Here is a 21,282-nt window from a genome sequence, read left to right as displayed (position 1 = left end):
TTGGACCTCCCCCTTCCTCCTCCTCCTCCTCCTCCCCCCAAAAAATAAGAGAAGAGGGTCGTCCTTCAGGTTGTCTCAAGCGGTCATATAAGAGGGGGGTAATGGGATGATTGCTGGCTGAGGACACTGATGGGAATTTCTTTTTTCAAAAGAGGTTGTGATCAGTCTTTCTAAAGGGAAGAAGGGGTTCGGACGATCACCAGTGACAGCTCCTTGAAAACCCACTCTCTGGGCTTCGTGGAAACCTCTCCAAAAAAAGCTAAGATGTTCTTTGAAAACTATAACAGCTCTTTAAGAGCCACCACAATTCTGAAGATCAACGGATCTTTCTGAAAGGCACGACTGCTCTGAACTATATATGATTGGTTTTTGAAGGCCTAGAAAACACTGTAAAAAAAAACCTGAAAGCTTATTTCAAGTGTCACAACGACATTTTGAACGTCTTTCTGAAGAGCATGTCAATTCTATGGAAGCCAAGGAGACTCTTTGAACATCATGACAGCTTCTGTACACCAAACTAGCTTTCTAAATAACCAACTTTGATTGAAAGGGATTGGATACGGTGCATGAAGTCTTTAGGTTCACGCATACACATCCCCATTTATGTCTCTGTATTTGTTTGATGAAAACGTCGAAACTGGACAGTAACAAGACCTCCTGGAGACTCAAAATATCTCGCATTAACTTAATAATGTTCTTTTCCTCAGGGGGAGGTGCGCGTGTGGGACGAGCATCAGTGTGTGTCCACTTGGGCTGTGTTGTATCTTGCATAAAGGTTAACTCACCACGATCATAAAGGTGAGTGTCCATTGTTCTGTTTGAGGTAAACAGGAGGGAGGTTTCTGACCTCCTCCCTCTCTCTCTCTCTCTCTCTCTCTCTCTCTCTCTCTGTATACCAACTCTATCACAAAGTAAGTCGACATGAAAATTTTATATATATATATATATATATATATATATATATATATATATATATATATATATATACACACAACGTACGTATAAACCTATACAAACGAAAAAAGGAATCTCAAAGTCCCGTCATGAAAATACTCGCGTGTAACCAAGCTTCCACACACACACAATAAAAAAAAAAAAGAAAAAAGATCGAAACTCAAATTTCCTGAAGTATGTTGGCCAGCCTCAGGTCACGGGTAAAAATCCTTACACGGGAAAAATTTCTGGCCGACCGTGAGGTGCTGCGTCTCCCCCCTCCCGACTTTCCTTTCGTTCCTCACAACCTTAAACTTTAAATGAAATACGGATGGCTCCTCGCCTCGTGGATTTAGGAGATTTCATGAACTATTTCTTCCCACTTTCCTTTCGCTTCCCACAACCCTAAACTTGAAATGAACTACGGATGGCTCCTCGTCTCGTGGATACCGTGGCTTTGTGCGAACCTTAGATGAGAATTTCGTGAATTTCGTGACTCCTCAAAGCTTCTCTCATTCGTGTCTGGTGCGTGTGGGAGCGCCCGTTGGATATGGACAGATCTTTTCTTTTCCAGAGAGAGAGAGAGAGAGAGAGAGAGAGAGAGAGAGAGAGAGAGAGAGAGAGAGAGAGAGAGAGAATGCCCATTGGTTTAGGGATGACTATAGTCTCCCTACGTGAAAATTTCTGCATTCATTCTCTTCATTCACACATTGTTTTCGGAGGGTCATTCACTACAAACGGTGAAAACTGATGAGAGAGAATTTTCCATTATGCATCGAATGTGTTCAGTCTGTCGACGTCTCGCACACACACGCACACACAACACACACACACACACACACACACACACACACACACACACACACACACACACACCACACACACAGAGTGTATTCTCGCTTCCCCATTGGCCTCAAGGTTACCGAGATTACCTCCTGACTCCCTACCTCATCTCCACCAACCACTCACTTGCTCACCTTTTCCCCTCCTCGCCCTCCTTCTGTGAGAACATTGTGATGGAAACTTCATTCGGAAATAAACGACAAGTCTCCAGCTATCAGAGCAGTCCTGTTCTTACCAGCTTTCCAAGAGAAGTCGTATATGTCTTCTTGGAGCCATTTATTTGTATCTTCTTGGAGCAATTTATTTGTAACTTCTTGGAGCCATTTATTTGTATCTTCTTGGAGCCATTTATTTGTATCTTCTTGGAGCCATTTATTTGTGTCTTCTTGGAGCCATTTATTTTTATCTTGTTGGAGCCATTTATTTGTATCTTCTTGGAGCCATTTATTTGTATCTACTTGGAGCCATTTTTTTTCAAGCCTTTTGTTTGCCTCTTCCTCAAGCCATTAGTTGGCCTCGTCTTAGAATCATATGTTGGCCTCCAACTACAACCTCCTGGAGCCATTTGTTATCTTCCCCTTAAAAACCATTTGTTGATCTGTAGCCATTTCTTCGCGGCTTCTTGGAGGTAATTTTTTTCGCCTTTTTCGTGGTGCCATTTATTCTCCCAACACTCCTCCGGGTTGTCAGTCACTGTCTCAACTCCCAGAACTTCATTTCTTCCTTCCTTCCTTCAGATTTTAACTACTCTGTCACTCTAACCTTGTGCATGATTCATTTCATTCAGTTCGCATCTCTTCATCTGCGTAGGATTTCACTCAATAGGATTTCTTTTACTTTGTTTTCTCTTATCACAGTTTTCTCCCTACCGAAAAATCGTTGCCATGGGTCTGAGTAAAATCTAATGATAAAAAACTTTGCATTTCATTTATGGAACACAAAGCAAGACACTTTGACGTATGTTAAATTTTGAACAAGTATTCCAGCATCAATCATTCGTGCCTAGGATGACGCAGTTAAAAAGATGTTATAATTCCAGTTACGGTATTTCTATTGACAAGGGGAATGCCAGGTAGAAAATGATATTGACATGTGAACTGGCACGTCAAAAAAAAAAAATATTTAATCTTATTCTGGTTCTCCCCCATTCCCCCCATCCCCTACTTTTTATTTCTTTATTTATGGATGATGGGAATCACTTTATTATCTTAGTTTTACGTATATCGGTCATGATAAAGTTTTCTTTCCCTTTTTTCAACGATTCATCCGTTACTTACTTCCCCTGTATCATGTTTCTTAAAATCTTCGGTACCTCCCTTTTCCATTGCCTTCCAAAGTTCGAAAATCGCTAATGGGATAAATGTTCTCTCTTAGGACTAACAACACATGCAAGGGACGCATTCGTAGAGAGAGAGAGAGAGAGAGAGAGAGAGAGAGAGAGAGAGAGAGAGAGAGAGAGAGAGAGAGAGAGAGAGAGAGACTCTTAAAATTACCTTCAACACTTGTGAAGGTTTTAAGGAAGAATGTCACCTGACATTGACGATCCACAACGACCATTATAATGGACGCTGCTGTAGCATTATTTTGGGCCACTTATAACATGACAGAGGACACTGTTATAACAGAGTTTCCAATATTCACGGCTTCTAATTCCATGAAGACGACCAAGAATGATATCTCCAGAATGCAGAGACGTATATGTATATATGTATATACACCCGTGAAGCTAATAATTTTCATAACAAATGACAAAGAAAATTTCCTAGTAATATGTAAAAGCGCATATCACCTGCTGTTAGGACGAAAAAAATTGTTTTGAATGTTGAACCACACATTCGGTCGATAGATGTTAAAGCGTTAAAAGGAGAGAGAGAGAGAGAGAGAGAGAGAGAGAGAGAGAGAGAGAGAGAGAGAGAGAGAGAGAGAGAGAGAGAGAGAGAGAGAGAGAGAGAGAGAGAGAGAGAGAGAGAATTAGATTACAAATAGATTCCATTATAATACCTTATCATCCTTGATATAAAAACTTACAAGCAAGTAATACATTCGCTCGCTGCAGCTTAGCGTGTACTCAACATCACGACACAATAACTAAATAATTGCATTAAACGAAAAATCTTAATTTTTGGTTATTACTTTAAACTCTTGAAAGTATTAGTAAACAAAATATCGAGTGTGGACTGACAGAAAAGAACGACATCAAGGTTCTTTCCATAAAATAAACTTTGGAACGATGTCGAAGGAGAAAAAAAAATGGTGCGAAAGTCTACGGGCTTTGTGCGCCGCATTTCATTATCTCCCGCATTCCGTGCCGTAAAGCATATGTGTTTTGCTTTCATTTATCGAATGGGGATACATGCCTATGCTAATTTATGGTCTATTCCACGTGATTTAGAAACTCATTTATTGATTGTTATTAAATTAATGCTGATTTTGAGAGATTTTTTGGTGAAGAAGAGACGCTAAGACAAAACGTAGGAGACCATAACAAGTGTTATATATATATATATATATATTGCGTATCTACCGTTTTATCTGTTTTCAATTTTTATGTTTGACAAGTGGTAAAAACTAGAGAATTCGTGATGTGAAGCTTCTCATTGCCATTAAATCCAAAAACTTACATTGGTAGGACATTGACAGGTAAAGAAAACGTGATAAGACAATTACAGATTTAACAATTCTTCTTCTCGTAAAGTTTCTTTCTCTCTCTCTCAGCATATCGAATTCAAAGGTCTGTTCAATGTTGAATTCTTAATATCCCTTAAAACCTGCTCCGCCTGCTAGAAATTGAAAAGTAGTGGGGAATACCTTATATCCTTTGAGATTCGTCTTCCTTTTTTTTGAAAGTTAATCATGTTCTTGCTGGATGTATAACATAAACTTTTTTTGAACATGTTGAAAAGAAAAAAAAACAAAAAGCTTTGAGCAATAGTAATGTTAAGTTTAGCTGAAATATATCACCTCAGAAATAAGAACATATGTGATATTTTAGCTATAGAATTTGCATAAAGTAGAATTCTTCGATTGATATTCTTCCTATTATATAAATACCTTGTAACTTTCGCCTCAACCGAATTCATGTTTAGAAGGGATCATCTCCCACCCTCTCCACCACCCCCAAGATCGGTCGTCAGTTCATATTCTCAACAAAAACCAACCTACAGGGTTTGACCAAGAGCTAATTTCAGCAAGCTCACTGAATCCCATGACTAGAGGTCAAGAGGTCATTTGGATATCGACGCAGAATACACAAGTTCACAGATTCATGAAATACTCATATGTACAGTATATGACCCAGCACCGAGGTCACATTGCATATGATGGCGAATGAGGATATTCATGATTTTCTCTTCCTCATTATAAAGAATTATTTCCCTAGGCTTTTGAGATGCTGGCGAAGGAATGTTGAGACCAGATAATACCAGATTGGTGTTAGAAAAATGTATGGATATATATGAGCTAAATCAAACACACACACTCACACACACACTAAGAAAAATATGGTGGAAAAAGAATATATATATATATATATATATATATATATATATATATATATATATATATATATATATATATATATATATATATATATATATATATATATATATATATATATATATTTTTTTTTTTTTTTTTTTTCATACTATTTGCCATTTCCCGCGTTAGCGAGGTAGCGTTAAGAACAGAGAACTGGGCCTTAGAGGGAATATCCTCACCTGACCCCCTTCTCTGTTCCTTCTTTTGGAAAATTAAAAAAAAAAACAAGAAAGGGGAGGATTTCCAGCCACCCGCTCCCTCCCCTTTAAGTCGCCTTCTACGACACGCAGGGAATACGTGGGAAGTATTCTTTCTCCCCTATCCCCAGGGATATATATATATATATATATATATATATATATATATATATATATATATGTTTCAACCCATCACATCCAACACAGCGGCATGGGTCTCAGATATAACTTACGAGGGGGTTAGACAATGCTGTCTCCGTTCCTCACACCTCGCGACCTCATCATAGATATTTTTTCCATGTGTGATAAATACGCCACTACGATGCCGATGCCGGGAAAATGATAAAGTAAGTTTCCAGTATATATCACTTGCTTTCTCTGCTCACTATCTACATCTTAACCCCCTTGACGAAGATGCATTAGTGCCCATTATTCGATACCCTCTTCCCTTTTTCTTTTCATCATATTCATGTTAGGGTTTATTTCCTAACTACATTTAGAGTCCCTTGCCCCCATTGCTTGGTTTCCAGTTATATTTAGCAGGGTTTATCTCTTACTAATTGCCTCTGGACTCATTTAAGAACCCCCTCTCAGGTGATTAGGACTAATTAGGCTGAGGGAACAGTCGTTGGATTGAGGATACAGTAATTTGTGTAATTGGATTGTACAGACCACACTCATAAATAGTTTGCAGGTTATAAAAGACTTAACACACACACACACACACACACACACACACACACACACACACACACACACGCACATTATATTTGAATATACATATATATATATATATATATATATATATATATATATATATATATATATATATATATATATATATATATATATATATATATATATATATATATATATATATATATATATATATATATATATATATATATATATATATATATATATATATATATATATATATATATATATATATATATGCACGACTCCCCATTCGGCTACCCACACCTCAGGTCCCCTTGTCTGCGTCTCCCCACGTCACAGGTGCCCAGCTGGTTGTTAACGGCCTTGTTTATCTTCACGTTACGAGACCCAGCAGCGGGCATGGCCAGACAGGTGCCACTCCCGCTCTCTGCCTCACCTGACTCCCAGCTGCCACACCCAACCCGCTCACTCCTCACCACCACCACCACCACTAAATCACTTAGAGGACCCTCACCCCCCCAACACTACAGATTGCCCCCCGTACCATAAATCTCTTAGGGTCTCCCTCACACTAAAATTCACCCTCCCTTCCCTCCCCCACACACTAGAGTCTTCCCCCCCCACACCCCACACTACAGTCACCCCCTCACCACCACACTACAGTTTCTCCCCACCACCACTGTATCACTTAAGGTCTTCCCCTTACCCTCACGGCTCCCAGATGTGCCATTACCCTCACATGTCTCGGGTCTGCACCACTCCCATGTCCATTATTCAAGCTCCTTCCACCATCTCCATCTCCCAGGTACCCCCACGACACATTTCCCTCCCTTGACTCTCCTGCTTATGTCGCCAAGCGCTTTTGCGTCTAAGATAAAGAACAAACAGTCTTATGTAACGTAAGAAATATATACTTTGACGGTTCTACAGTCTACATAGCTAAGCTCTACAGCTCAAATTACTGATAGACACGAAGGTAAATCAATATCAAGGGCACATTAGATGGTTAATCAGTCCAAGAAACAGCTGAGTAATTTAGGATAATCATCTTAGATATCAAATAAATCTATGATTAATCGTTGCCCAGATAGATCAATGCCTTGAGCACGAAACCATGGCCCTTGGTCATGACGGGATGTTCCCTTGGCCTTAATGACTTGCCCTTTGCGAAAGGCCCAGCAATCATTACACCATTATCGTTGTGCCTAACGATCGTACCACCAGGTTCACAAGAGGTTTAAAGTAATCCATTAGCAAGCGCTTTAAGTGTCCTTCATTAGTATAATAGTCGAGAATTGGCACACACACACACACAGAGGTGAATGCGACTCATAGCCACCATGAGGTATTAACAGTACCTTACATAACATTTAATCCTTTATCTGTAAGACTGACCCGTTGAGGGTTTCCAAGTACTAACGCTTATCAACTGAAAATTGGGAGTTTGTGGACCACAAACTAAAAGACTCAAATGTAATCATGTATACCATAATGAAGAGAAGTTTCATCTAATGTTGAATAGTAATAATAGAAGTAATCAATTACGTAACATATACTACTCTGTGAGGATACAGTGGACTATTCTTCAAACCTCTATACAACACGGGCAAACCTCTTATTGTTTTCATCATCATATAACCCCCAGGATGAACACCACCTCCCGAGGGGGTGTATCCTAGAGCTTCAAGGCTGCGCTCCTTCCAGTATCAGGGAAATGATAGACTCCTTTAGACTTTATAGGAGTTCCTGGAACGGATTATATTCCCTATCATCAACAGATGATAATGTTACCCTGAAGAAGGTGACTTTTTCATTCGTCGCGCAACCACAAAAGGGGCGGAATCCGGTAGCGTTCACAAAGTTATACTGAAACTTATGTATCATACACACACACAGACACACACACACACACACACACACACACACACACACACACACACACACACACTCAAGAACAAAGTAGGATGCACCTAACAGCAACATTATCAATATTCAGAGACATGTAAAAGTTTCCATTTAATTATTTTTTTCATCAGTTCAGAAAAAAAAACATTACTTGAATTATTTTGCAACTGCTCCCCCCCCTTCTCTCTCTCTCTCTCTCTCTCTCTCTCTCTCTCTCTCTCTCTCTCTCTCTCTCTCTCTCTCTCTCTCTCTCTCTCTCTCTCTCTCTCTCTCTCTCTCTCTTTCTCTTTCTCTCTCTCTCTCTGCCCTCCCCCCCTCCCCATCTTATACCCCTCTTTTGTCTCCTTTTCATATCCATTCACCTCTCAGCCAGCCCCTCCCACCCCTCCTCCCTTCTTATCTCTCCCCCCCTCCCCCCTCCTCCCCTCCCCGTCCCACTTACTTGGGAAAGTAGGACAGTGTTGACGTCTTGTGTTCCGCGAATTAATCTCGTCAACAAGGTGTTTTTCTGCTCTATAATGATAGAGGAAGATGGTGTCGGAATATGAGCTGGGGAATATGATTGTCCCGTACGCTAGACCCACATCTTCAATGGCCACTACACATGATGCACTTGACTGAACAAGCAGGATAAGAGTGGGATTTTCAGTGAAAAGAAAATAAGAAAGATATAAGATGATAAACACGACAACAAGACACAATGTTTCCCACCTCCTAAGAAGCAAGATACAATATATCCCAGGGGTCAACTCAAAGGTCATTGGTTTCTTGAGTGTAGAGAAGCTGAGGGTGTAGTGAAGAAGGTGTAGTTGGCGACATGACCCATGGTAGAACAAAGATGTTTTGATCTGACCTGTAATGATCCCGTGAAGGTAAGACAGTGTCATGGAAATGAAGATGAAGGCGTAAAAAAAGTTGGATGGCCCGTAGTGTCAGTTTTGGATAACGAAGAATTCCAAGTCCTCAAAAAACAAAAAAAAAAAAAAGAAAGGAAGACGAGTTGTACATGAAATACTTAAGGACAATCTGTGTTATGAGGTGGGCTGAATGTGCTAGGAATGGCATGACGAGAGAGAAATGTGTGACCGAGAAAAATGACAAATGGTATGTTAAAATGGGTTGAAAATGTATGTGTGTGTGTGTGTGTGGGTGTGGGTGTGTGTGTGGTGTGTGTGTGTGTGGGTGTGTCTGTGTCTGTGTGTCTGTGTCTGTGTGTCTACGTTTATACATTGTCCTCCAGATAAAAAGAGCGAGGCTTTGGGGGTCTGTAATAAAAGTAGTGATAGCAGCGGAAACAAAAGCCCAGAGGCAGCGCAGCTATTGTTTACCTAATTGGCTAGCAGTGTATTCTTTTTAGGGCGCGAGTGAAGTGTAGTGACCATTGCGTGTGTGTGTGTGTATGTATGTATGTATGTCTGTGTATATGTGTGGACAGAAGAGTCTTTTGTGATGAGGGAGACAGAGAAATATAGGCAAACTGTTAGACAGAGAGGGGAGAGAAAGGGTGAGCCATACAGAGACATATATTCTTACACGGAGACAAATGGGGAAAAAAAAAAACAGACAGGAAAACATTGTCATACGATACGAGATTAACATTATTCCCGTACGAGGCTACGAGAATTCGCATGTCGTGGAAAACGAAATGTCGACGAGACTCATTCCATGTTCCTCATACAGTAGTTTAGGAAAACGTCTCCTCCGCATACTTACGATGGAAGGCGTGGAAAAACACAGAGATATCTTTAAAGAAAGAGAGAGAGAAAAAAAAGAAAAGAGGTGCATAGAACAGTTAATAGAAGAGTGATTGCAACTTAACGAGGCTACCTGATGAAGAAAGAAAAAGAATGGATGAGAGATGAAAGAATGAAAGATCTTATACAAACCGCAATATTTTCTCTCTTTTTTCTCTTTTTTTTCCTGAAAAGTGTTCTCATAATCTTGAATGTACATTTTGTGTTGGTATTTGTGTTCTACGCTCTCTGTATTATTTTGTTTTCCTAAGGCTGTTTTGTTTGCATTCTGTATCCATTTGTTTATCTGCCAGTTTGGTTTAGTTTGTGGGTCTTGGCCTGTCTGTCGGTGTTTTTGTCTATGTATTGGCTTGTCAGTGTATCTGTCTGTGCGATGGTTTCTGTAGCCATCTGTGTCCTGCCTTGTCGGTGTCTGTCTGTACATAAGTGTCAGTTTTCCGTTCAGCAATAACTAGTCGAAGCACGTAACAATCATTTTGGGTAATTACGAGATGATCTTTGAAAATCAGGTAATTCTCCAGGAGTCCAAAACTGAAAACCTAGCTCCAGAAATTGAGTAATTAGAAATCTACGTTGGTAATCGTCATTGTTGATAACAACCAGATCCAAGTAATACAAAGGAGGAATACAAAGGAAATTCAAAACAGCAACAGACCAATGGATCCTTTCGAGGCTCTTTGTGATACTGGAAGGCTCCAGGAACTCACACATCACTATGTTACAAGTTAGAGGGAGATAAACTTACAAATTGTCAATGTGACTTAAGGAGGCAAGTAAGTAACCCATACAGACAAGTGTCCTCCTCTACATACGACCAGCCATGTAAAAGCAGCGAACCCCCCCGGCGGAAAATGGTTCAGGAAAGGGTATGTCTTCCAGAAAATCCGACGCTGAAGAGGAGAACCGAGAAAATATAATCAGAAGGCTTTCCAGACTTCCAGGGCAGGAGCCTCCGTGCGACTGGTGGGGCCTGAGCAAATAGCTGCCGGGTCTGGAGCGCCCTGGAATAGCTGGAAATATCCAATATGCTGGATGCTTCACAGCAAGAACCTGCCGACCCGTCTTTGTGGCCTCGTTGGCTAAATATTTGAGCGCGTTGTGCTCGGCAACTTTTTTTTTTTTTTCTTCTTTCTGTTTCCCTCTGAGCTTTGGTCATCTTACACGACCTCCCCCCTTTCTATCCCCACCCCTTCCTCCCGCAGTGTACTGCCTTCAGGCATATGTCTCCTTGTGTAAAGCGTTCCGTGAAAAGGGACGACCAGCGTGGGGGGGGGGGGAAGAGAGAGAGAGAGAGAGAGAGAGAGAGAGAGAGAGAGAGAGAGAGAGAGAGAGAGAGAGAGAGAGAGAGAGAGAGAGAGAGAGAGAGAGAGAGAGAGAGAGGCGTTGTTGTGAGTACATACACACACACTCATTTTCCTTGTGACTTTTCCAACTTAGAGTGAGTATGTCACTAACACACGATTCGTATGGCCTATACTAATATTTTCCACGAAAGATTTCTCATCGTCTTCACGACACAGTTGGAATAAAGACGCACCTCAGTGTAGTAGGAACATAACCCTTCGTCCTGTCGTCCGATAAAGCTCTTCTGTGTCACAGAACCTGCACACAGGACGTGATTCAAACTCTGAGGGACATACACCCTTATGCTCACTAAAGACTCATTTTCATTACATATATATATATATATATATATATATATATATATATATATATATATATATATATATATATATTCACCGCACTATCCTTTCCTACACTCTCTTCACTGTACCTCCACATTTACTTCGCTCTCATCTTCACCTTACCCTCATCTTCACTTACAAACATTCGTAACTATATATATGCAGCTTATAGTTACTCTCTCAGCCTCGGAAGGACCCAGTGGTCTGTACTTGATTAAGAAATGAGATAATAAATGTATCTTTCACACCCTCGGATGATACTATTTATGCCTCCTTAATAATCATTTTCCCTCAAATATTCTGGTTATGGTTTTACTCCTACTATATTCATTTCTCTTTTTCTGATCTCTTCAGTTATTACAAGCAGCCCCGAAATCATCCACCGGTCTGTTGCTCTTTAAGAATAAACCTGGCCATTTCTTTTAGTGCTTTGCGTTCATCTGTTGTGAGAGAGAAACCAAGTTAAGCTCCTTGAATAAATCTCAAGTTTAACATGTAAACAACATTTTTACACCCTATACCCAAATAAGTAACACAGCGAATAGTCCAGAGTTGTTTTTGTGATACTGGAATGAATGGCGTAGATTAATCTGCTCTCGGGGATTGGCCATGTATATCCAAATCATCAGTTAAAAACGAAACATCAAATGATTAATTCAGTGCAGCTCTCTGCAGCCTACTACTCTTTGCTGTCTGACATTCTCTATATCTCTCGTTGGGTCGCGAATCGCTGTTGTGGCTCGCTGATCTTTCTCTGGGGGGGGAATAACTCTCTCTCTCTCTCTCTCTCTCTCTCTCTCTCTCTCTCTCTCTCTCTCTCTCTCTCTCTCTCTCTCTCTCTCTCTCTCTGGGAAGTTATTCTATAAGACTTTTGGAGTCCTTTGGTGGGGCATTCCTTCCACGACGTCCCCCCCTATTTTTTCTAGGAGGTCTTGTTCCCAGCGTCTTTCTTTTTTTGTCTCCTTCTCATGTTTTTTTTTTTTTTTTCTGTGGATTCGGTTTTTAGTGGGATTCTTGCGCTGTCGGTCCGCTGGCTGGAACATCTCGCTGGCGAAGAACTCTTCCAGAGGTGCGTCTTTACATCTCTCAGACACGGTGCCCTTTCTCTCCTCCAGGAAGTCTCTCGAGGGATGGTCTCTCCCAGTGGTTTTCACTTGGTAATTTTCAGCTGGGGATTCTCCCAGGAAGTTCTGTCTCTGAGGGGTCTTTACTCTGCCTCCTGTGTTCCTCCTAATCTCTCCCTTTAGATCTCCTCTTTTTTTTCTGTCTAATGTCTCCTTTAAGCCATTCATTTCTCATTACTTTTCTCGCTACACAGATGGTCAGTCCTCAGTGCGTTCCAGCGAACATACTCACAGTATTCGTAATGGGTTTGTCTCAGTCTTCTACTTTCTTTAGTTTCGTTAGAAATAATCCCTCATCCTTTCCATGAATTCTCCACAGAATTAATCACCTCACCATAACCTCATTAATCTATTCAGTAAGTATCCTTATCATCATCATTATCTTCGTTTTATCCTTATCCTTCTTTTCCTCGCTTCTGGTCTTAAACGTTTATTCATCTCTTCTTGCTATCCTTCCTCGTCCTCTCTCCACCTCGCTATCCTTTCCTCGTCCTCTTCCCACCTCGCTATCCTTTCCTCGTCCTCTCCCCACCTCGCTATCCTTTCCTCTCCCGTTCCTCTTCACCCTCCCAGTTCTCCCTCTCACTCCCCAGCACCTTTAGACACAGTCGGCTTCAATATCTCAGGCGGAGGAAACACTCGCCCTAAATGGAGATGGAACGTGAGTGGCGTCGGGAAGGCTCTCTCTCTCCCTCTCTCTCTCTCTCTCTCTCTCTCTCTCTCTCTCTCTCTCTCTCTCTCTCTCTCTCTCTCTCTCTCTCTCTCTCTCTCTCTCTCTCTCTCTCTCTCTCTCTCTCTCTCTCTCTCTCTCTTTTGGATGTAAGCTCAGAGAGCGGAGAGCGATATATCTGGAAGGGTTTTGCAACAAAAGCCACTGAATCAACACTTCACCAGTTCGGGACACTGGATCTTCTGCCTTGTAAGGTCATGCCGTTAGGGAGGTTCCTGTCCAGCACGCTGTGACCATTAGGCTATTTCCGTGGTATATATATATATATATATATATATATATATATATATATATATATATATATATATATATATATATATATATATATACTTTTTTATTTACTTCAACACTCAACTGGTAATTGTGGTTATCTGTACATTTCGATCTAGAAACTTTCAACACAGATGTTCTATTTAGACATAAATTTCAAGGCTAAACTAACCAAAGCTTCTTTGACATTCTCTGCAAGGACAACTTACGTCCGGGTCTATCACATTTGGTCGGATACACGAGCCATATTTATGCATATTGTATATAACCAAAGGCACACTGAGTTCCTTTGAGTCATACAATCGCGGAAAAACTTCAAAATCATCTAAATACAACGACAAGAAATGCCATCGTCTGTGCCGCTCCGTCTGACAAGAGAAGCTTTGAACACAGATCACTGGCCTTGTGTACCCCGTACTCACTCACAGACGTTTGCTCAATAAATATACTTCGTGTCTGAGTTGATTCAGTTTCAGAGAAGGAGAAACACGGGTATCATATTTTGCCACCAACCCTACGTTTTTTTCTCTTGAACTGACTAAATACATATCTATCTATCTATCTATCTATCTGTATATATATATATATATATATATATATATATATATATATATATATATATATATATATATATATATATATATATATATATATATAAACTGTAAATGAAGACAATATGATTATATATTTATCAACAATTCGTCTCTCCTTTTGGCATGCAACTATGAACAGGTAATGCCTTTGATACGTAAAGTTTTTCTGCTGAATAACTGACAAAAAGAGAAGTCCAGTTTGTGAAATAGTTCAAGGCGAGAGAGGAAACACTGAAGCTTCAGCCTGGAGACGTAAAAATGCAAATACTGGAAAGTTTATACGTAACTGAGGGAATGGAATGGGTATTGCATAATGAAGTTGGCATTATTGTTTGATGTTGTGACAAAGAGCTGAGCTCGCTCGCTTGCAGCAGGAGGAGGAGGAGGAGGAGGAGGTGGAGGAGGAGGAGGAGGAGAAGGAGAAGGAGGAGGAGGAGGAGTCGATGATTTTTACTTGTCACTGGTCAAGTGTGTTCAGGCACGTAACCTTCATAAAGAGTGTAACACCAACCAGTATTCCCTCCACTTTCTATCCCGTAACCTTACATTCCCAAATCTCAGTTTAACATTGAAAATTACTCTAAACATCTATATAGCGTTAACGATATGGCTTAGCATACAGAAATAATTCATGAATATATCGTTCACTGAACAGAGAAAGGTGTCTACATTCGTATTTTCACTGAAGGCGCGAATTTGTAACATCAACACTCCGTAAAACATGGACGGGTATTGCGTATCGTCGGTGGGAAACCATTATATTAAACCTGTGAGTATGCGTCATTACACCAGAAATAATATATCTCCTTTATTGTCCTTTTTTCTCTCTTTTTCTTCTCTCAGGACCCGAATAGCTATGGGTCTTTGTTGTGAGGGAATGAGTCTTTGCAATGAACTGGTCTTATTTTCCAGCAGTTGCTCGGTTCTGGCATGAGGCAAGTGAGTGCATTGTGAGGGAACCTTCTCTGTAATAAGGGAAATGACTCTCTGTAGTTTCTCTCTCTTGCAGGAGAGAAACTACGGTCACAATTGCATCAAACAACACCATAACATTACAGAAATAACAGCTGTCGAGGACGAGACGCCTCAGTGGTAAGGGAAATGAGTGAGGAAGTCCAATTTTCATAGCCAATTTTCCTGGGGGTGTGGCGCGGGTCGCACAATGAAAAGTTCATGGAATTGTATTCCATTACCCAGAGCCAGCCTTTGACACTGAGGATCTATTATTCAAAAGGTTGGAGCGATGCTCTGTTACATATTTTGATTAAAAGCTTTGGATGTAACTAGTAATGGGGCTGGGATTTTTACAGCACCACAAGAGCAGTCATGGGAATTACTCAAAGCTGACATGATATATATATATATATATATATATATATATATATATATATATATATATATATATATATATATATATATATATATACACACACACATAAAATAAATGCTTTTTTAAAGACATTATCGAACAATACTTCAACCCTCTTTCGTTTTCACGTGAAACTGACATAAGTCATTTAACACTAATTAAGCAGTCTAAAGAGTACCTTTCAAGAAAAACTTTTCTTTATAGACTAAACTCCCAACTTTGGCAAACAATTCTTTCGCAACAAATTAAGAAATTACTGCCAAAATCATCGAAGTGACGGAGCAAAGTGCACTTGGAGCAAAGAATTGCATTCTTCTGGTCCAACTATTTCGGGAGACTCCCCCAATTTTCTTCGTGTGTAGCTTTGCTGCGGGAAAAAGAAGAATCTGTTAAAAGTTGATGGGAGTCGACGAGAGCGACTTTGAGAAAGATGACAGAAAGGGCTCGAGTCGGAAGCCAGACTTGAAGAGGAAATGTCTAGGAGACCACAGAGTGGGAGGGAGGAGTTGTCGAGGGAGCGGCCTTTAGGAGGGAGTCGATCCTCAGAGCAAAAAATAGGCTTCAAGACAAACTTTCCCAGACGCTTCTTCAAGTCTCTCTCTCTCTCTCTCTCTCTCTCTCTCTCTCTCTCTCTCTCTCTCTCTCTCTCTCTCTCTCTCTCTCTCTCTCTCTCTCTCTCTCTCTCTCTCTCTCCCCTATACGAAAACTTTACCCCTCCCCTGTCCAGCCGCCTTCTTTTCTCCCTGACCACCCTATTTAAGGAAAAAGAGGCAATAGCAAAAGGGAGAAGCAGAATATGGAAAAACAGAGAAAGGATGAATTCCTACCCACACCACGGCATTGTTATAAAGTGAGCAAACACGAGAGAGAGAGAGAGAGAGAGAGAGAGAGAGAGAGAGAGAGAGAGAGAGAGAGAGAGAGAGAGAGAGAGAGAGAGAGAGAGAGAGAGAGAGAGAGAGAGACAGACAGACAGACAGACAGAGACAGACAGAGAGGAATTAAAGACAGAAGTATAAATAGACAGAAAGGGAAACCATCTCAGATTCTTGTATGTCCATTTCAGGACCTCCATTTTGTCTATGCTCCTTTCTTCCTCACACAAACATGAAGCTATCCAGTTTGGAATGTACGAGAGATTTTCACATCTCCCCTAACATGCAATGGGCCATCTTGCACATGTAAAGAACACAGTGTTACTAGAACTTTAGTAACACCGATGCGCTGCAAATTTTCGAGTGCAACTCCCTTGGACAATTTAACCTAAAAGAATGTAAAAAAAAAAAGAAGACGTTCATTTATAAGTAATATCATACAAAGGGTCAAGAAAGCCTATAGGTGTAATCTGCAATATTCATGGACCTGGATAATGCTGGCTTTATTCCCCATAGTGTTTGTAGAAATTCCCCACATAATCTCGATCGCCAGGCATCGTCTTGCCTTTTCACGCGTCGAAGACTAAGACGACAGCGCTCGACACATCCAGTAGATGGTTTAGCCTCCTGGTCAAAGCTGAGACATCAGGGCACTTTATGCCAACGACCTGCACGACAGCGGAATGTTAGGAAAAGTATAGTTCATTAAAGTTCACCTCATATGATGCGTTAGATAGTTGCATTAAAGAGGGAAATAGTTGGAGGTGGATGAAAACGTTAAGGAATCGCTACGTCCGTCCCCATCAAGTAGATTAAAGGTTATATTTCGTCAAAGGAAGGTAAGAAATCTCAAGATGGAGAACGGTCAAAAGCGGAGGGAAAACTTCTTTACCTTTGGCAACACACTTAACGTCTCTCGTGGATATGTTTCTGTAGTGGACCTTCAAGGCTAGACGATCCATGACGGTGAAGGCACTTGTCCAAGTCTATGTCCAGCTGAGAGTAATCACGTTGCCTTCATATTCTTCATACTCTGATAGGGGCTTCAATTGCCCGAGCGGTCTCAACGGACGTAAAACAAAAGTAAACATTAAAGAACTCGTGAATATTCCATGACTAACCGAATTCATACCTTCAAGACTCTCTCTCTCTCTCTCTCTCTCTGTCTCTCTCTCTCTCTCTCTCTCTCTCTCTCTCTCTCTCTCTCTCTCTCTCTCTCTCTCTCATCTGATGCACATATCAGTGTGGCTTTCCGATGGAACTCAAAATACATGCCTATTGGTTACTCACCTGTTGGTTAGTAGTCGTATGTATATATATATACACATTTGCAAAAAGACTGGCAAGTGAAATTATCATGGCATGGGCTCCCTGTCTTCGCGAAAGAAGTGCTTTCATCAATGTGTCGTCTTTATAACGTCACCTGTTCCAAGATCTTAAAACCTTAATAGAATTGTTATCAATATTTCCGTCTCTTTTCTTCTCCAATAAGTTATCCAGCTCGTCTTGGTTCTGGGTAATCTTGAACTCGGTTCTCAACTCTTGTGATTGCCAGTGATTATCAGGAAGATCTGAGAGCAGGTCCCGGCAGCCCACCGCAAGTGTCAGACAAATTATATTAATGAGGGTTCCAAGCCTGTCAGGAGGTGGAGAACGCTATTTCCAAAGAAAAATGTTTTACCTGCGTTCGCTGCTCGTGATGTCATTTAATAGCAAGGAGATCAAGGCTCAAATAATAATCCTGAGCTGAGGTTTGAAACGTCGCATGTAAGTATTTTCCCGAGTGAACTGACTCACATTTTGCTCGGTGGGGAATTAGTCGAAACTGTGACGCTGTTTATGACTTTCTTCTCGTGTCGTGCTTCCGTGAAATGCCATTTAGACTTATTGCAAGATGGAGTCATTCTGCGTGAGAGGGAAAGGATGAGTGGCATTATTTTTGAGTGGGATTAGTTCATTCTGTATGAGAGGGATTAGGCCACTGTACATGAGAGGTGACTCACCCACTCTGCATGAGAAGGACTAGATCACCACGTGAAGGTTTAAAACCAAATCACTTCATTCCACATGGAAAGGAACGACTTATTTGACTAGAAGAGTGTGCTTCTCTCTCTCTCTCTCTCTCTCTCTCTCTCTCTCTCTCTCTCTCTCTCTCTCTCTCTCTCTCTCTCTCTCTCTCCATGACAGAGAGATGTGTCCTCCTTCATCAGCAAAGGAGGAGGGGGGAAGCTAAAGGAGGCTAACCTCCCGTACCTCCTCGTGGGGTTAAAACTGTGTGTTTGGAACCAGCGCCAAGACTCCAATATACGCCATCTGAAGGACTGCGTTTCGCTTCTCGCTTCTCGACTCCAGTTCACACAGGGTTAGAAGCGAGTGAAAGGTGGTTTGTGTTGGTGATGGTGGTAGTGGTGGTGAGGGAGGGGGTGGTAGTGGTGGTGGTAGCGATGGAGAGGCAAAAAGGAGTGTATAAAAGATGGGAAAGAAAGTTAACAGTAGACTCAATAGTCCACGGCGAGGGTTATCTGCTGGAGGACGATAGAAATGTCCTTAACTTTCGAAATCTCTATAGATGTAGTGAGGATAGTGAAGACTGTGGGAGAGGTGAGAGGCAAACTTTAGGGTGAGGGATGGGAAGAGGAGAATGAGGTAAACGGCGAATAGAAACGGGAGGAATTCCCCCGTAGACCTATCGGGAGTAAATGAAATGTTTCAGGAGGTATTAGACGTGAGGCAGACTTGAAAAACCACAACGATCAGGCGAGAGGCTGGGAAATGCAAGTGACAAATGGGAGGTATTTGATAAAGTTCAAAGGAAGAAAACGGAAAAAAGGGCGGATAAAAGAGAGAGAGAGAGAGAGAGAGAGAGAGAGAGAGAGAGAGAGAGAGAGAGAGAGAGAGAGAGAGAGAGAGAGAGAGAGAGCACAGAAAAGTCCTTGGCATTATCTTCCCACCACACAGTATCTAAGCTTGATGGTGTGTTGAACACCCATAATGTAAGGATTTTAGGAGACGGCTCCTTCGACCCTTTTGGCATAAATGGGGAGCTTAAGAGTGAGTGAGAGGGGTGGAAGTGGCTCTGGAGATTGCCACGGGGACAGAGGGGAGAGGGAGGCGTTAACTGAAGAAGAACTCTTGACGAGAAGGGGAGTTTATTTTCTTGTCTCTTGCTTACTGAATGGAAATTGGAAGTCTTTTATATCATATTGGTACCGGCAGGGCACAGTAGCAAACAGCTGTAAGAACCTCGAACACACACACACACACACACTCACACACACACACACACACACACACACACACACACACACACACACACACACAGCAGCAGCAGCAGCTGTAGCGGCATAACGACGCAAGCAATGAGGTAAAGCAATAAGAATAATGGAAGCAGCACCACCAGCCCCCGCCAGCAAGTGTGAGGGCCAAGCAGCACCAACAACAGCAGCAGGAGAGACCACCAACTGCTAAAGCAGTAGCAGCAGCAGCAGCAGCAACAACAATTGTGGCGGGAGCAACCACACTGAGCCCCAAAGACGAAAGGATTAAACGCCAGAGCTGTAGCTGCTCCTCCGGCGACTCTTGCTGTGGTACGGTGCCTTATGCTGTGGCATTACGTCTACTGATAGGGCACTGTGCCGGATGTGGCACTACGTCTGCTGCTGTGGCACTATGTACCGGCTAACTGTGGCACTGTGCCTAACTGTGGGACACTACTCCTGTTGCTACGAAAGTGTTCCTTCTGCTGTGGCTCCATATCTGCTGTGACTGTGCCTTCTGTTGTGGCACTCTGCCCAACTGTGGCATAGTTCCTGATGCTGTGTTACTGTGCCTGATGTTATGACACTGCCTGCTGTGGCACATCTGCCTGATACTGTGTGTATTCTGCCTATTGCTGTCGCCCACACCAGCAAGGCAGCTCTGAAAATGTAAATACGACGAGGATAATATAAACAAAATGTTCCAGATCCGCTAGTAACATTGTTGCACGTACAAAACTCTCTCAAAAAAGCTATCTTTTCACTGAAAGAAAAATGCAAAAGGGAGAATGAAAGAATGGAAGGAAGAAAGAATGAACCAAACAATATATATATATATATATATATATATATATATATATATATATATATATATATATATATATATATATATATATATATATATATATATTTGTTTCACAGAAAATAGACACGTTATTACGGGGAAAAACATCTCATAAATATTAGTCAGCAATGTATACCATGATATGAAACAGAGGTCATTTGTGTATTTGGTACACGTGTAAACCATTATTCCCTGTCTCCATAATGTTTGTATGTTTGTATTCGTGTAAACCATTATTTCTGCTTCCATTGTCCTGGTATACCTGCAAGATAGTGTTCCCACAGTTCCTTTGGTTTACTTTCAAACTATCATACTCGATTCTTTCCATGATCATAGTCTACGTGTAAACTATTGTCCACTAATTCCATAGGGTTGGTGTACATGTACAATTAGCAATCCAGGCTCGCTGTTTTCTCGGAACGTACAAGTACTCTATCATTTCTAGCTCCACTCTTATAGTAAACGTGTGAGCTGTTGTGTCTGACTAAAATCTTTTCGTCTCTCTCTCTCTCTCTCTCTCTCTCTCTCTCTCTCTCTCTCTCTCTCTCTCTCTCTCTCTCTCTCTCTCTCTCTCTCTCTCTCTCTCTCTCTCTCTCTCTCTCTCTCTCTCTCTCTCTCTCTCTCTCTCTCTCTCTCTCTCTCTCTCTCTCTCTCTCTCCAAATTCTCTTGTTTGATACTTGATACTGT

The 21,282-nt window shown here is 41.3% G+C and overlaps 1 long non-coding RNA gene across 1 annotated transcript in view; it reads left to right on the top strand.

Moving 5' to 3' along the window:
* The window catches only part of LOC139760609 (uncharacterized), a 115,166-nt gene that overhangs the window by 20,528 nt on the left and 73,356 nt on the right, over nt 1-21,282 (top strand). The window contains exon 3 of the long non-coding RNA XR_011715373.1: nt 708-798. This is a non-coding gene — a long non-coding RNA (uncharacterized lncRNA). The remainder of the gene's footprint in view (nt 1-707; nt 799-21,282) is intronic.

Source organism: Panulirus ornatus, chromosome 37 (assembly GCF_036320965.1).
Source record: "Panulirus ornatus isolate Po-2019 chromosome 37, ASM3632096v1, whole genome shotgun sequence".
NCBI lineage: Eukaryota > Metazoa > Arthropoda > Malacostraca > Decapoda > Palinuridae > Panulirus > Panulirus ornatus.
Note: the sequence above shows the minus strand (reverse complement) of the source record. Positions and strands in the feature narration are given on the sequence as shown.